Source organism: Tetrao urogallus, assembly GCF_951394365.1.
Source record: "Tetrao urogallus genome assembly, chromosome: 1".
In the NCBI taxonomy this organism is placed as follows: Eukaryota; Metazoa; Chordata; class Aves; order Galliformes; family Phasianidae; genus Tetrao; species Tetrao urogallus.
The window spans coordinates 5866279-5883441 of record NC_136813.1 but is presented as its reverse complement, the minus strand read 5'-3'; positions in this window follow the sequence as shown (position 1 = coordinate 5883441).

Genomic DNA, 17163 nt, shown 5'->3' with positions numbered 1-17163 from the left:
CTCTCTGGCAACATCTGCTTTCATTTTGCTCACAGAAGCAGGTGATTCAGTGCTCTAAGCTACTGGGACTCTTCCAAGTCCCATTGTTCCTCTCATCCTCCCCAGATCTTTATTTAATGCAATTAACTGTTAGTCAGATAACCTAACAGATACATTAATTACATTTTTCTGAAAGCACGGGAGGTTGTATTTCCGTGCTCATTTCTTTACAGTACTAAATATTTTTTTTCCTATTAAGCACCTCTCTTCTTTCTCATGATGTGAAGTTCAGATCTAGACTACATGATTTGGAGGGTTTTGGTGGTAGGTTTACAGTTGGACTTAACTCTAGAAAGATCTCAGATAATGCAGTAACCCACTAATAAGAGTGTTGGTGTGATACCTTCAGAAATAATGAACGTTAATGTTCTTTCAGAAAGCTTCTTAGTCCCTTTGCTCTGGGAAGTGATGCCTAAAGGGTGTGTAGAGGTGCCACTGGTCTGTAACATTGCAGGGTCTTTGTCCTTACTTCAGCACCCAAATATTAGGTTGAGGGTGCTTCCAGAATAGAAGGCTATTTAGTCAAACCTCTTCTCAGCTCTATCCATTTTGAGGCTTGAATATCTCTAAGGATGGGGATTTGGCAATCTCTTTGGCCTTCTCTTCCGGTTCTTGAAATGCTTTTCCTACTATTTAACTGAATTTTTTAATGTTCTGCTTGGGTCCATTCCCTCTTGTTTTACCACTGTGTACCTATGAGAAAAGTTTGGCTCTCTGTTTTTCAGAGATCAGCAGATCTGTTTTTCCATTAGGTAGCTGTAGACAGTGGTATCATCACTTTTTTGCCTTCTCTGCTTCACACTGAATAAACTCAGTTCTGTCAGAGTCCCATTTCTCATTCATTTCCTTTGGGACTTGGAAGAGATTATTTAGTCTCATTCTACAGTTCTCGCTTTAGAAGTTTGGGAGTAATGCTCTTTCTGTACCTCAGAAGGAGTTGTGAGGATAAATGCATGGTAGGCTGTTCAGTTATTGTGACCATGGAGTCATATGGAAATATCACTGCTGGCAGTGAGTCAGATTTGGTGGAAGGCATTGTCCATAGGAAGAGTCTGGAAGGGATGTTTGCATTTTGGGGTGAACAGGTATCTGCCCTTGCTCCAAACTGTTGATCTGCTATTTCTTAGTGAGTTTTCTAAGCAAAATGTTTTGTGCTGACTTACTTTATGAGTGTATATATGTGTTTATTCTTCCAGACATATAGAACTTTTTTTTTTTTTTCTTCTATTACAATACTAGAGAAGTAACGTGTACTGGCATGGGAATAGGCATGTAAACAGTGGGAAAGAAGGGTTCTTCTGTGTTCACCTTTGCTGTTTTTCAATAGACAGCAAAGTCAGTGGATCTCATAATCCACATTTCCTCAACAGAAAGGGTTTTACATGTTACCTGAGATTAAGATCTATTGGGACACAAGAATAAATAAATTCCACCATTGTATTCCTGGAAAAGGAAAAGACAAGTTCCTTGGGGGTTTGATTTTGCACAGTGCCATAAAACAAGCACTTGTCATTCAAACCTGGTTATAGCTTAGGTGAAAGCTAGTAAAAACCTTTCTTTCTCATAACCTTCTGACAGTGTTCACTGGAACAGGTTGCCCAAGGAGGCTGTGGATGCCCCATCCCTGCAGGCATTCAAGGCCAGGCTGGATGTGGCTCTGGGCAGCCTGGTCTGGTGGTTGGTGACCCTGCACATAGCAGGGGGGTTGAAATGAGGTGATCATTGTGATCCTTTTCAACCCAGGCCATTCTATGATGACTCTATGATTCTATGTTCTGCCCTAGCCAAATTATCCCAAATGCATGTGTCCTCTTTCTGGAAATCTTTTTCTTTAGTTCTTCCAGCACAGTTCTGCAAATGGTGCCTGAAGTCCTTCAGGGCTAAAAAGCCCTATACACTTTCTCTGTATTATTTGTTATTTCATAAAGCCTAATTATTTTGGCTTTTTTTTTTCCCCTCCAAGCTAAAGTCTTTGCTCGTCCAGTTTCTCCTTGTAGAGAATCTATACCACAATTCTCATTGTCTCTGTGTATTTCCTAGTTTGTCTCTAATCTAGCTGAGAAGGGGTGAAGGTGCACTACCGACAATGAAATTTTAGCATTGTTCAAATAAAAGAGAGCAAAAGGCATTACAGTTCCCAGGATGGAGCTTTGGCTATCCTAGTTTGATCAGAATTAGTTCACTTTAAACTAAAATAAAAAAATAGAGATGAAAAGAGGATGAAAAGATCCAAGTGAATAACATCATCTTCATCATGACCCCATTAAGGTTAATAAAATGTTAAAATGAGACAGTGCTCACCCACTGTTTTATCTTTACTTCATTGCTTTTTCCTACTAGCAGTGCATCAATAACCTGCAGTATATTCTAATTGATTGAATAAAAAGTTATATTTAATTGGGAAATCAATGAGCAGGAATAGGGCACCGAGGTCGTATAGATTGTATCATCCTGACCAATCTAACTCACTTGCCCTTTGAGCTGGTCTTTCATCATTATATTTCACTTGCCAATTCCTCAACGGTCTTAATTATGGGCACAGCAATTTGCCTTCAAATATCACACTACAGTGAAATCTATGCATCAATAAATACAGCTCAAAAGCTGTTTTCCACACTGCTGGAGAGTTAATTGCTTCTATGGTTAAAGCAAATGCTGTAATTCTTTACGTTTCTGGTGCTTTTCAACATCTTCAAGTGACTGGAGGCCATTCAGAAAGGCTAAATTAAAGGCAAATATGTCTTTGAATATGAAGATTGGTTCTGAGCAATTTTGACACTTTATCTGTAGAGAACATTCTGTCCTTGCCCTGCAGTCTGAGCACAGCTAAGAAATAGCAGAGAATACGTTAGAAAGCAGGACTACTTTAGTTAGATCTGCTAGCTGTTCATTATCTTCTTCCACTTTTTTTAAACACCCATTCCATGTAAAGGAAATGATGAATACCACATTTTCAAATTTTGCCCAATCTAGGAAAAACAACTTTTTCTGTTTAGGAAAATGCAGTTCTACTGCGATTTTTGAGTTTGCCCTGTCCGAAGCAGGAATGTTCTCCAGTGTGTTTGTGCCACTTGGGAAGCACAGAATGTACGTGAGCCTTGCAAAATCAGACTCTGAGCAAGGTTAGTGAGGTCTACAGTTGTGGAAGATATTGGTTGGGCTGGATGACCTCCTTGAGGACTTTGGTTGTTACCACAGCAACACTGGCAGCCTACCTGAACTTGACTTCCGAGTGGCTGTCAACATTTTCATAGAATCATAGAATCATACAAGGAAAGACCTTTTGTCCAACCATCAACTCATCAACACCATTACCACTAAACCATGTCACTCAGTGCTACATCTACCCTGTTCTTGAAGATCTCCAATGACGGTGACTTTACCACCTTCCTTGGGCAGCCTGTTCCAATACCTCAGCATTCTGTCAAAGAATAAATTTTTTGCTAATATGCAGCTGAACCTCCCTGGTGCAAATTAAGGGCATTCCCTCTGCCTATTGCTGGTGAACTGGGAGAAAAGGCTGCCTCCCACCTCACTACAACCTCCTTTCAGGTAGTTGCAGAGAGTGATTCACTCACCCCAAGCCTCCTCTTCTCCAGACTGAATAATCCCAGTTCCTTCAGCTGCTTTCCATAAGACTTGTGCTCCAGACCCCTCACAGCTTTGTTGCCCTTCTCTGGACATGTTCCAGGGCCTCGATTATCTTTCTTGTAGTGAGGGGCCCAAAACTGGACACAGTGGCTCTGGGCAGCCTGGTCTAGCGGCTGGCAACCCTGCCCATGGCAGGGGGGTTGAAACTAGATGAACTTCGAAGGTCCTTTCCAACCCAGGCCATTCTATGATTCTATGATTCTATGATACTTGAGGTGTGGCCTCACCAGAGCTGAGCACAGGGGACAGTCACCTTCCTGCTGCTGCTGGCTGCACTACTGCTGATACAAGCCTGGATGCCATTGGTCTTCTTGTCCGCCAGGGTACACTGCTGGCTCATGTTCAGCTCCCTGTGGATTAACATCTTCAAACCCTTTTCTGTCCTTGTAATCAGCAACTCAAGGCTCACCAAGGAATGTTTTTGGTATCTCTGAAAGGAAAACTTTCCTTTCTGCCTGATGCTATCTTTGCAAGGGTGGATGATTCAGCAGCAGGCCTGGGACCTCCACTGTAGTAGGCGACACTCCAATACCATGTTGCAAATGTGCTCCAGGCAGTGGGCTCTCCTGAGTTTCCCTATGAAGAATAGCTGCTGAATAGTTTGAAAAAAGCACTGTGTGGGAGCATAAATTAAACTGCAGCTATGAGAGATCCCAGGCCGCATAGCGCTGTTGATGCAAAAAAGGAAACAACTTTGAGGCAACTAACTCCACATTGTCCTTCAGGGTGAAGAATAAGGTCTAGGCATACTCACTGCTCAGCTTCTTGTCTGTAGGCAAAGTGGGTAATTTTTCCTTCTCTGAATCTTTGAGGAATCCATTTTAGGAACAGAGAGTAAATTATTGTTTTAATGTGTGGATTTCCCATTCTCCAGTACCTTCAGCAGAAGCTGCTTAACTGTATGAGAACAAAACTGGCATTGGCCAGTTAAGCATATTTGACATTTAAGTGAGCCAAGGTCAAACTGCAAGTCTGAATTATGTTGCAAAGAAGGAAGTTGAGTCCTAAATCTTCACCACACTACCAAAGCTATCAGCCCACACATGGACATTGACAAGACAAGTGTGTTTTAATAAAAAAACCCACAGTCTTTACCCCTCCAAGTTTACAAGCCCGCAAAACTTGTCACAAAATGGGACAGCCTTAGGAGAGGTTTGGTCTTCTGCCCTTATTGTATTTTTGACCTCGGAAATTCTCTACGCTGAATTTTTCAACGTAAAAACACTGTGCTGGATGTACTACACATTATGATCAGGTGCATCTCTAGGAAGAATATTTAAACAGACTTAGAATCATAGAATCATAGAATCACCAAGGTTGGAAAAGACCTTCAAGATCATCCAGTCCAACCGTTCACCTATTCCCTGTAGCTCCCACTAAACCATGTCTCTCAGCACAACATCCAGCCTTTCCTTGAACACCCCCAGGCTCGGTGACTCCACCACCTCCCTTGGCAGTCCATTCCAGTGCCTGACCACCCTTTCTGAAAAGTAATACTTCCTCATGTCCAGCCTGAATCTCCCCTGCCGTAGCTTGAAGCCATTCCCTCTCGTCCTATCACTAATGACACGAGAGAAGAGGCCGACCCCCAGCTCACTACAACCTCCCTTCAGGAAGTTATAGAGAGCAATGAGGTCTCCCCTGAGCCTCCTCTTCTCCAGGCTGAACATTCCCAGCTCCTTCAGCCTCTCCTCATATGGCCTGTGTTCCAGACTTCTTGCTACAGGGGCACTAATATTGTTGTATTTCTTCCCTGATGTATTCACAGTGCTTTGTTAAGGATACTGGCACCAGTACCTTTGAAAACTCTGAGGGCTAAGTATTGCCTCCAAAAAAACCCACCCAAAACAAATGAGAAGCCTGTCACAGAATGCACACATATACTTTAGGTACTGTACTGCAGATCGGCCCGATGGAACTTGTCATGAAAAGTGATGGAGTCCACACAAAATTAGGTAGCTGCAGCACTAACATTTGCAGAATATTAAACGTGGACTTTCATCTAGAATTTTCAAGTCAGAGGGTTTTTTTTTTTTCTTCATTTTCTGAGTATTTATGTCATTAATTCCTAAATTGCTGTCCAAAAAGCAGGTCCATCCCCAACATCTACAGTTTTGGCTGATACACAGAAAAATCAAGCGTTCCTTTGGGAGTAAATCCCTGTGGTTGGCCTCTTGCCACTGCAATTACTTACTGAAATGCTGAAATGTTGCATCAGCAGATATTCTTCTTGATTTTCTCTGCCAAAGGAAAATACACACCCCCTGTTTTTCTTCTTTCTTTAGCCACAAAATCCTGTTTTATCTGTTTATGGAGCTCTGAGATCCACTCAGGTTTGTAGGCTTTGTGCAGAGCTATTATCTGGTTATGTTTTGTTTTGCCAACAGGGATTTGGCCAGATTACCTGCCCTCAGCACTGAAACCCTTACTGTACAATTTCTATGCACATGACTGATGTGATGTTGATAAATCATCCTACAAAAGCTGGAAAGATTGTCTTGTGACTTTGCCCGGAACAAACTGACCTTCCTAAAAATGAAGCTTCACTTTTGTGAATGCTGCTTTAGTGTCTCCTTTGTAAGATAATTCTTTTCATGGGCGACAACCTGTATAGCTGTGCATTGCAACACTTTCTGCCTACAAAGAATTCAATCTTCTTAAAGAAATAGCGCAGGACTGATTATTCTCCAGTAATTCGCTGTTTTTCTTGAGGTCTTCTCCGCTAGTCTCAGGTAGTGAAATAGAAAAGAAGGTAAAAAAAAATATCACTGTAGAAATGACTTTTGGAATAGGTCACCTGTTGCTAAGACACTCTATTCAGATGTAGTAAGGATTATTCAGACTTCTATGGAATACCCTATGCTAAAATATAATGATGAGTACACATACAAACAAATGGAGGTCACTTTCCTTTTACAAAGCACAGATTAAGGGGCATTACTGCTTTGCTAGAATATTTTTCGAGACCATTATCCAGTTGTGCAATTCACTTTGTGTCCAGTTTGGTCATCCTTTGTTCACCTCAAGATAGATGCACTCATGAGGTAGGTCTAGCTAGTCAATAATATGGCAAAACTTGCCATCTGTATATAGTAAAGAGAAACCAGAATAGCACAAAAGAGCTATGGCAGGACAAAGAGAAAAAAGTCTTCAAATATCATTAAATAGACGATGGATTGATCGTGAGCTTCCTAAGCTTGTATGTATACAAAGACCACTTCCTGTTTTAAGGAAATACATCCTTTTCACACAACTGAATAGAAGGGGAGTTAAAGGTTGAGTAATTTTTCATGCAGCTGAATCCAAGACTAGGCAGAACCATTCTTCATCTTAAGAAAGTGAACTGAGCATAAGATAAAGTCCACTCACCAAATTGATAAGAGAAGAATTCACACATGGCAGGGGTTGTACTGTGAGGAGGCTTATGTTCTTCCTGGAGTAGTCCTGTGAAAATAAAAAGGAGTAGCATGACTTTAAATCATCAGAGGTGTTCATGGAAAATAATCAGCTAGGAAACTGAGAGAGGAGATGGTCCTGGTGAAGAACAGTAACAATTTTTGAGAAGCTGTCATCAGTGAAAAGAGTAGTTACATTAGAAGAAAAAGATGCCTATTCTTGATTGGGCAGATTATACTTAAATCTTTCTCCAGACTCACACATCTAAAGTAGGAATAGTCCTTCATTTAAAGTGAGTTAGTGTGTTAGTGGATGACTCTCATAAAGGTCTCTCAGTGATGCCATTTGGACAGCTTTAGTTCACTTATGTATCTTGATTACACAAAACATTTCCACGATTAGCCAAATTCATGCCAACAAACTCATCCTTGTGCTATTCAGAAAACTGGAACTGCAGCAATTACTATTATTGAAAGGATCAATGATGGAAAAGTTCATGTTCAGTACCAGTCTTGTCCTAAAGGTATTGAAAGATATTACTACTGCTGAAACACTTTCACCAATGTTTAATTTCTACTCCTTTCTGTGGTCTCATAGTCCACTAGACTCAGAGACATTAGATAGAAAAATATTTGGGCAACAGTATATGGTGTGTCATTCTAAACTTGAGCAATGACTTGTGGAGCTGCTCTGCTCCTTGATATCTGAGGTTATATATTTTCATTTCTCAGAAGTCCCATAGATGTAGCAATTGAATTCAGGTCAGACCTTTGTTTGGGCTATTAAAGGAAATAGAATTTTGTAAGGAAGCAGCTGGTGAGGGCGTGGGATTCTTCATGCTGTACTCAAGCACACACAGAACAAGGAGAGTAGTGGTAATATATTTACTTTCTAATGGCATGGCTTAATGATTTGAGGACAAAAGAGTGATTTGGAAAAAGAAGTGTGGCTTGGTGTGTCCTTTTGCTTCCAGAATAAGCTGCAGCTTTTCCTAAAGTATCAGCTCTTGGTGCATACACCATCAGGAGATCAGGCTGGATTAAGGCTCTGCCGCTCTTCTTCCTCTGTGTCAGGTATGTGAGTGTGTGTGGGCTACAGGAGCTGGTCAAGAGTTTGTATTTGTGCATATGTATGTCCAAAATGGAGGTCAGAGAGTTACCTAAGCCCCTACCATTTTCTTTACTGGACAGAAAAAGCAAAGCCCATGTTGACCTTCTGGGAAAATTCTGCGCCTTTCAACAGTCATTTTTCTAAGGAGAGTATGAAAAACCTGTCCCTACAGAGAAAGGCATGAGTCTGTATAACTGGACAAGTCTCAGCTCACTGTTGACTCCTCTTCAGTGCTGGGATCTCTCATCTGATCGGGGACTAAGCTCATAGGACTGCAGAATGGGGAGAGTCAACAGACTTCTCAGTGGTCATCACAGTCTGTTGGGATCATCTTCTGCTGAGAGGAAACAAAATGTTTCTTGAACATAGGAAGTTCTGTACTAGCATGTGGAAGAACTTTATGATAGGGGTGACAGAGCACTGGAACAGGTTGAGCAGAGAGGCTGTGAAGTCTCCTTCTATGGAGATATTCCATAGATGTCTGGACACCTACCCATGCAGCCTATTTCAGGCTACTTGCTTTAGCAGGGGGGTTGGACTCAATGATCTCTTGAGGTCCCTCCCACTGTCCTCAATTCTGTGATTCTCTGAAAATGAAAAGCAGGGACTAAAGAAAAATGGCATTCTGGAGCTGTTTGACTTTATGTTGCATCAAAGAATGGAAGAAATTAAGATGCTGTCAGGATACATTTTGAGCTTGGAAAACTGCTGTCTTCCTTGTGTGCAAGAAAATAGGAAAAAAGGACACCCAATACTGTGTCAGGGAACTAACCTGCTCCTCAGCTCTATGTGTAGGCTATAAGATGTTTCATGTTAAATTTACAGGCCCTTTTTTTTATCCCCACAAAGGTGATGTCTCCCCTGTGAAGCAATTAGCTATTAAGAGTAAGTTTCATCATTGTCCTCATGATTCATGTCACTCATTTGTGTTCAGTACAGAAGGCAAGTTAAGTCCCCGATGGAGAGAAGCCTATATAATTTTATAGTCATCTGTGGAAAGAGCATAATTCAGTATAATTTGTGTGGCACAGCTCACCTATTTGCATAGCACTGAGTACATTTACCAAGCTATGCATTAGGAAAGTTGTCGTGATGGTTGTTCAGAAGGATGAGCTGAATGCCTGCTTTTGAGAGGCGATCTTGTGAAGCTTTGTTGTATTTAGGGAATGAGAATGCTTGGAGATGACTCCAGAGGCAGACAGTTATTCTGCAGTTGGATACTCTTGCAACATATTTTCAAAATAAATTGTGTGTAATGTTTATATTTTTAACCACCAAATATTTTTGAACCACCACTGTAGAAGAGACAGAGTTTTTAGCGGGCACAGAAGTGTTTCCTGATGGTCAGCAGGAACCTGATCATGATCCTTTGATGAGTATGACATGAGCGTGATCCTCTATTGCTGTTCTGAGATTCTAAATAGCACTGTGCATTTGAAACAGATCCTTCCTTTGGTGCAACAGTCATTATTGACTTATTACAGTCATTGGATTTGATCCACCTTGTCAGACTCATTCTTTCTACCCTCAATAATAATAGGGAAGCACATGCTGTGGGTTATTCTTATTCATCCAATCTCATTCATTATATCGTGTTCTCTTCAGGATGAAGGATGAAATCACTCTCAACTTTGAGAAGTTTTAATAAGTAAAGTTTGAGTTTTCATTTTCAGTACGTAACTGGCTGCAATGATCAATTCCAAATATGAGAAACTGAAAGGGGTACAAACCTGTATATAATCCACATGAACAGCTGAATTCTGGACTATGCTGTATTTCACATTTTGGAAGGATGGTGTGCAAGCTGTTCTTCAAACAGCAAGCCCAGTATTTCTGTAATGTCTTCAGATCTATTTTGACTTTTATTGCACGTTCATTCTTAATAATTCCTGTTACTGTTAGCAATATGTCTCCCAGATAAGAAGAGCTGCCATTTAAGTCCCAATAGATCAAACATTTATGCTCTGCATCACTGGACCTTATTTGGTTACTTAAGTTATTATTTCAGCCAAGTAGCACATGCACTACTTGGCTGATGCTTCCTAAACAGGGAATGAACTGCATAGTCCTTCCTAGTGTCCTTTTTTTTTTTTTTTTTTTTTTTTTTAATCCTAGTAAGTAATTTTCTTCTTTCTGTGCTGTATTCAGACTACTATTTAGGATACGGATAGCAGCTAGGCTGAAAATGGGAAGTGTTTTGTGTGGTACCATAGCTGGACACACACTTTTCAGTTTGTAGCAGAAAAAATATAGTTTTGTTGACAAAGATAATTCTGCAAAATCTGTAGTTACAAGATGCTCTTCTTGAACTATTGTTCTAAATAACTTGGGTTGAGATTCCTCTCAACTGATATCTACTAAGCACCTACACCCAGGCTAATCATGCTGGATTCCCTGTGTAGCCTACAAGTTCATTTGTAGTGCGTGCTCCTCAGGAACAAATAGATACCTTCCGCACAAGTTGAACTGAATTTACCTGTTTTTGTTAGAAAAGGAATCTGAAATGTGCTTGCACAGTAATGCTTGTGTTTGATCAGGTAAATCCTACCTTAGATTTTTCTGTAGCTTGCTTAGAATTGAAAATGCAACGGAGTGAGAGGGACAGAAATCTGCAAATCCCTGAAAGTTGGATCCAGACTGGGAGAGGATTTGTAATAGAGAGGTGGATCACCCTCATTTTTCTTCAGGCTAAATATCCTCCATCTTTTCCATCTTTTTTTGAGCTCATGCTGTTTCCTTGCCTATGCTCCGTACTTTCTTCCAAAGCTCACATATTCCCTGCAGTACAAAGTGAATATCTGAAGACAAACTAGCCAAAGCCACCTCTGTGGCACTTATCTTCAGAGATGCTATTCCTTTTTATATCTCCGACTATTGTTTGCCTTGCTCATGCCATTGCTGACATTTTCAGATCACAGCCCACTGCAATGTGTAGATTGTTTCTGCAGAACAACAGTGAAACTTCTTGCTTCACTTTAGTGTGAGCACTTTTAGTTGTGAGCCTCATCTTTTCCCCCACCAAACAGAGGACCTTATTGTTCCCCCCACTCATTTCTTCCATTTTTCAAGGTGATTTACAATAATAAATCTGCCTTTGAATGGACTGCCAATTCTTTCCGGCATAGCATCACATGTCATTAAATATCTGCCTTCCACCATCCAGGTCTTTAACAGTGGTGAATAATGCAAAACCTAAGACCTTTGTTGCTTAACATGACATATGTCCTCCTGTTTGTCTGTGAGCCTTTTCTTTCCTGAGATCTGCAGATGGTGCCATGTTCAGTCAAAAGTTGGGGGCTGATTTTAAGCAGAAGAGTTCCTGTAATAAAATGTAAAATGAGGGTCAAGTAGACATTAAAGATTTGAAGATCTGGATCGGGATATAAGCACAATGGATCAATCTTATTTTGAATAACTCTATTCACAGAATCACAGAATAATTAAGATTGGAAAAGACCTTTAAGATTATCTAGTCCAACCATTGACCCACTGCTATGACGCCCGCTAACCGTGTCCCTAACCCATGTCCACTGCAGCCTGGAAGAATCATAGAATCATAGAATGGCCTGGGTTGAAAAGGACCACAATGAATATTGAGTTTCAATCCCCTGCTACGTGCAGGGTCGCCAACCAGCAGACCAGGCTGCCCAGAGCCACGTATATGTGTGTGGCACACAATATATGGTGAGAATATATGGTAAGAAGACAGATTACAACTTGTCTCTAAATTTTGCCTTAGGTTCATCTTTTAAAAGAAAATGTATATATTAAACAATGTTTCAAGCAGAAAATAGTGCACCTCTATTAGGACAAAGGAGGACTTAGAGAATGGGCTCTCCAAGGAACGTGACAATCCTGGCTTTGGAATATGTTAACTTGACCCTATTTTATTTTTTTTTTTCTTTACACAGCACTTTTAACACAAAGAGACTTAATTCTAAATAATCTGCATTATTTTGTTGTGAATCAAACACTGATTTTTTGAGTAAATAACATTCTAACTCAATTTTCTGTAAATCTTTTAGAAAAGTCCATGACAAAAATGCCCTTGCCTGACTAAATTAATTCAAAATGATGTATGTTGTCAATTCTAATAATAATTTAAATCAGTAAGTGAGGCTCCATGATTTAAATAATCTATTATAATCTTCTTTGGAATTTATACTTATAATTGCTTTACCAAAGACAAGTTCTTCCTTACTGATGAATAGCTATTAAAGCATTTTGATTTGGGAATGAATATATCCATTTTTATGCCTAAAGTTCCTGAAGTTGTATGTCTGTATGTGTGTGTTATATGTAAGTAGTAACTTAGTTTAATGTACATGTATTTTGATCTTTGTCTCACATCTTTGCTGTGTAAGATGATGAATGCTACTTTTCCTTTCAACTAGTTGATGTTTTATGTGCAATATGTATCAAACTGCTTTTAAATTGAATTAAAATTCAATTAAATAAAATAGAAGCATTTTAATGATTAATTTATTAAACTACCTTTGGAGAGGTAGATATATCAGGAAAAAAAAGTTGATGAAAAATCTTTCACATTTAAAGCAAATTGTTTAATAAACAAATGAAGTAGTACCGTTAATTATTTAGCAAACATTATTATTTCTGGTCATCATGCCCTTTAAGACTTTAAAACCACTGAATCTCATTTGTTCTGGTAATTTCTTTTGTGCTAAACCAGAGGAAGAAAATAAACTATTCAATTATTTCTATCCACAGTTTGAAAGAAATAGCTCTTTGACTGATGTAATTGATTAAAGGTAAATTAGTATTCCCTTTGCACTTGGAAAAGAGAATCCAAATGTCAAAAATAATTTTATAATTTGAATAACTTCGAGTTTCAGGTAAGCAGTCAGTAAATTCCACCAATTCAGCAGTCTTTGAAAATTTCATTGGTAAACATTTATTTTAATTTAAATGAATGTAATTATATTAGTTTAAACTTCAGTACAGATCGTTGTAATTTTAAATCACTAATTTTAAGGCAAAACACATTTCTCTGAAGTAAAAACTGATTCAAATAATAACCAGCTTTTGTCTTCTTCATTAACACCCAGACTTAAAGTAATTGAAAATGACAATTAAAATGAAGGGCATTAATTTAATCTGAGGAAAGCAGTCCCACAGTTCATCATAAAACACCTTTTCAAGGAAAAAAATGCACGTACAAAACAAACCCAGTGGTGAGAGACATCAAAGGTTCCAGGTTACTTAATGCAAACCATTTGTTAGGACTGCTCGACATTGATTTGATTCTGAGAATAACTTTGCTGGATGAGTCATTTTTTCTCTAATCTTGCTGCAATTGAGGGGGATTATGATTTTTTTTTTGTTGTTTGTTTGTTTTATTAGCTTGAGGCTTCTCTTTGGGTAGTTATTTGAAAATTGGGCTGAGGTGGGTGCAGGATGGGGGCACCCAGACCTGCTTGCCTTTGCCCTGCTGCTCTCCATGCAGTGCCGGGAGCATGCAAACAAGCATGTAATCACCTGGGTGATTACCTGGATGTGACAAGCACTACAACAACATTTTTCAAGGCTCTTGGGTCAGCTTGGTGTCAGCTTGCTGCACTGGGCTGCAGCTGAGGCACTGAGTGTACATGCGTGGAAAAAACATGCGTGCTGTGTCTGTTGCATCGTTGCACCTCATATTCACTCAAATGTGGGATGAGCAAGTAGCAGGCACTTGCAGATGTCTGCAGGTCATGTCTGAAATTTTTCTGGTGCCAGGTCAGTGCTCCTGGAAATATTCAACAAGGTGTTTTACAATGTTTTTACCACTCAATGTACTTAGGTTGCTCTGAAAGTAATACCTCCTATTTATTTCCATGGAACCACAACAGCTACAAAGAGCACAATAACACTGTTTGATAGAGCAAATTCAGCTACAAGCCACTATTTTTTTTTAACATAGTCACCACCATTAGCATTTTCACCTGCAATGAACAAAAGCTTGCATGCCATGCTCATAAAAATCAACACCAGCAGAAGTGACCCACTGTCACTGTCATCACTGCTGAAATGCACCAGCCACCATGCTCACATCCACTGTTTGGTCCCCATAAACATTCAGCAATTGTCTATCAATGCCAGTGGGTGAATATTTTTCCACATGGAGGAATTCAGTTCCACACCTTTACTTCATACACACTTCCATGTCTCAATGTTATCCAAGCCAGCATAGGGCTGGAGAAGTAGTCACCAGGAGAACAAAGAACCACTGGAGGGATGTTTGTATGAGAAGTCAGGGTAATTTCTTTCTATACAGTAAGAGAGAAAGCATTGTCAAAATATAACTTTTATTAGAAGAGCTAGTTCAGTTTCACAGTTTGAACTTTATCATAAGTTTATTTCAAGACCCCATGGACTTGGATCTTGAAATAGGACAAAGGAATTTTTGGCAGATATCAAAGCTATGGTAACTATGCAGATTCTTCAGCAAGGATACAAAGAACTGATTAACATGTAACGGTCTAGTGGTTTGTTTTACTCAAACATCAGCAAAAGCAAAAGGACTCGAAGTAAAAGGAAAAAGCAATGATCTCAATTTCCAGTTGCTTACTTTGCTCTTGCTATCAGGCAGGAATGAAATGATGCAGTCAGATGGATGAGTGTATTTAAGAGTAAGCGTGAAAATCGAAGTTCTTATCATGACTGCAAAAAAATAAAAATCTGCTTTCTAGGACTTCCCTGCAGCCCTGATTTAAGATTCAAGATCCTTTAGACTGTGATAACTGCAGAAGGTATAGCACAGCTTTCTAGTGTTCTGTAGTTATCTCATCCTTGGAGGTTCTCAAGGCCAGGTTAGATGGAGCCCTGGGCAGCCTGAGCTGCTGGGGCCAACTGTGCTCATGGAGGGGGGTTGGAGCATGAAGATCTTCGAGGTTCCTTCCAAACTAAGTCATTCTATGATTCTATGACTCTGTGATTAGAGTCCATAGAAATATAAGATCTCTGTGTTAACTAGATTCTTACTGATGGTTCTGTGTAATATTTTATCATGCTCAGAGTCTGACTTTACATCTGGGATTTTGGTACAGGACAGATTCTGCTGATATAGGATATGCTGATTGACCTCTGGACAGCTACTGGCTAATACCTGCTCATCCTCACGTCCCTGTTTACTTTTAAAAAGCTGGCAAGTACAGCTCCTTGCTGTAGCTCTGAACTTTACAGTTGCAATTTTCTTTGGTTTTCCTTTCTGCACCTTATTTTCTAATCTAATGGCTGGCTGAATGAAATATGGGACCTTCCAGGTTTTAATCCTGCCTACTAGATGGGGAAAAAGTCAGTGCATTTCAGTACTAATCTACTAAATAAATGTATTATAGATAAAACAATTATGTCTTTCATTTGTTCTTTTTTTTTTTTTTTTTTCCCTTGAGCTGACATACAGTTCTTTCCAACTCTATAAAGGTGTTTTATTGTACTTACTAAAAATGTCAAGGGTACTAAACAGCAATGCATAATTTACAATAGACTTTGTAGGCAATGGAGCCCTTACAGCCACAACTTCCTGAGAATATATTTATTGCTGTTTTACTGCCTGCTCTGCTATCTAAGCTCAACCTCCAGTGCGTTTGTCTGGTGGAAAAACAGAAGGAAAGGGAGACAGAGATTGCTGGTAGAAACAAGTAGATGGTTATTGGACACCTGCCAGTTTACATAAGATAAATCTGTATTGTTAACTTCATTGACCATCCTGTTAAACTTCAAATAGAAAGTTCCCTAATTAAAGTATTCAGCTACTACTGCCATTCAATAGCAGTCAGCATTGCCAGTTAGGGCAAGGCAATATTCACAACTAGCTGTGCACTTCTGTAGTGATTTCGTTTTATGAAAAGTATACTGCTAAGATTTGAACTGCAATGTTGTGATGTATTTGAAACCTTGCAATAGTATTAAAGCAGCCTCAACATTCAAGTAGCATTGCATTCAAAATGAAGGGTCTAAATAAACTAAGTCCTGTGTCACTTAAAGAACATAGTGCTATAGTAGGTTTTAATAAGAAAATTTAGATACAGAAAAAGTAGGGTATGAAAATAGTGCTTTTGTTCTTGCATTATAACTAAATTACATTAAGGTTTTTGTCAGTGTCACATCTTACATTTAAACTCCCTTACTGATGGAATGGAAAGTATTTACATGTACATGATCATTCAGGTGTAAACTTGCACACATTAACAGGGAGTAGCTTTGTAGACGATTATGACAAACCTTTACAGATTAAATGAGGTATTGCACTAATTAATGAAAAAGCGAAAGGCAACAAAAATATACAGCAAACTGGTAGAACACTTACATAATAATTTTACAGAATCTATAGGCAGAAAGTAGTGTTTAGTATATCACTCAGGAGGACGGCTGGACTAGATGATCTTGTAGGTCCTTTCCAACCTTGAGATTCTGTGATTCTATTCACACTAAAATATATAAATATATGATCAATCACCCCATTCGTCATCATCTTTGAAGTCTTCTTCACCATCTTCATCCTCATCTTCATCTGAAGAATAAATGGCTTTGCTCCTTTTCTGCATAAGTTTCATTAATGCCCTCACAGTTCCTGAGGTGGGTGCAGGTGTAGGTGGTGCACTCTCCTGGCCATCAGATACAGATTTGAGCTCTATCTCCTGTTGTACGTGGTCTAACAATGCATCTCTTCCTGAGCAAGACACTGGTCAACTGTTCTGTTCTACTTTCTTTAACTGGGCTCCTTCTCTGATTTGATCTAGGAGTGCTGCTTTGTGTTCTGCAGAAACTGAAAGCTGGTAATCGACCTCTGAAGGAAGGCCTGGTGGTGGTGGAGGACCAGGAAGTAGCGGAGAAGGAGGTGGTGGTGGGGGGAGCAATAACCCACTGGCTGCTGTGGCAGTGATGGAGGAGGACTGGATGGTGCAGAGGATGAACACACTAGTGGAAGAAGAAGATACTTCCTGTTGGGAGGAGCTGTGGGCACTG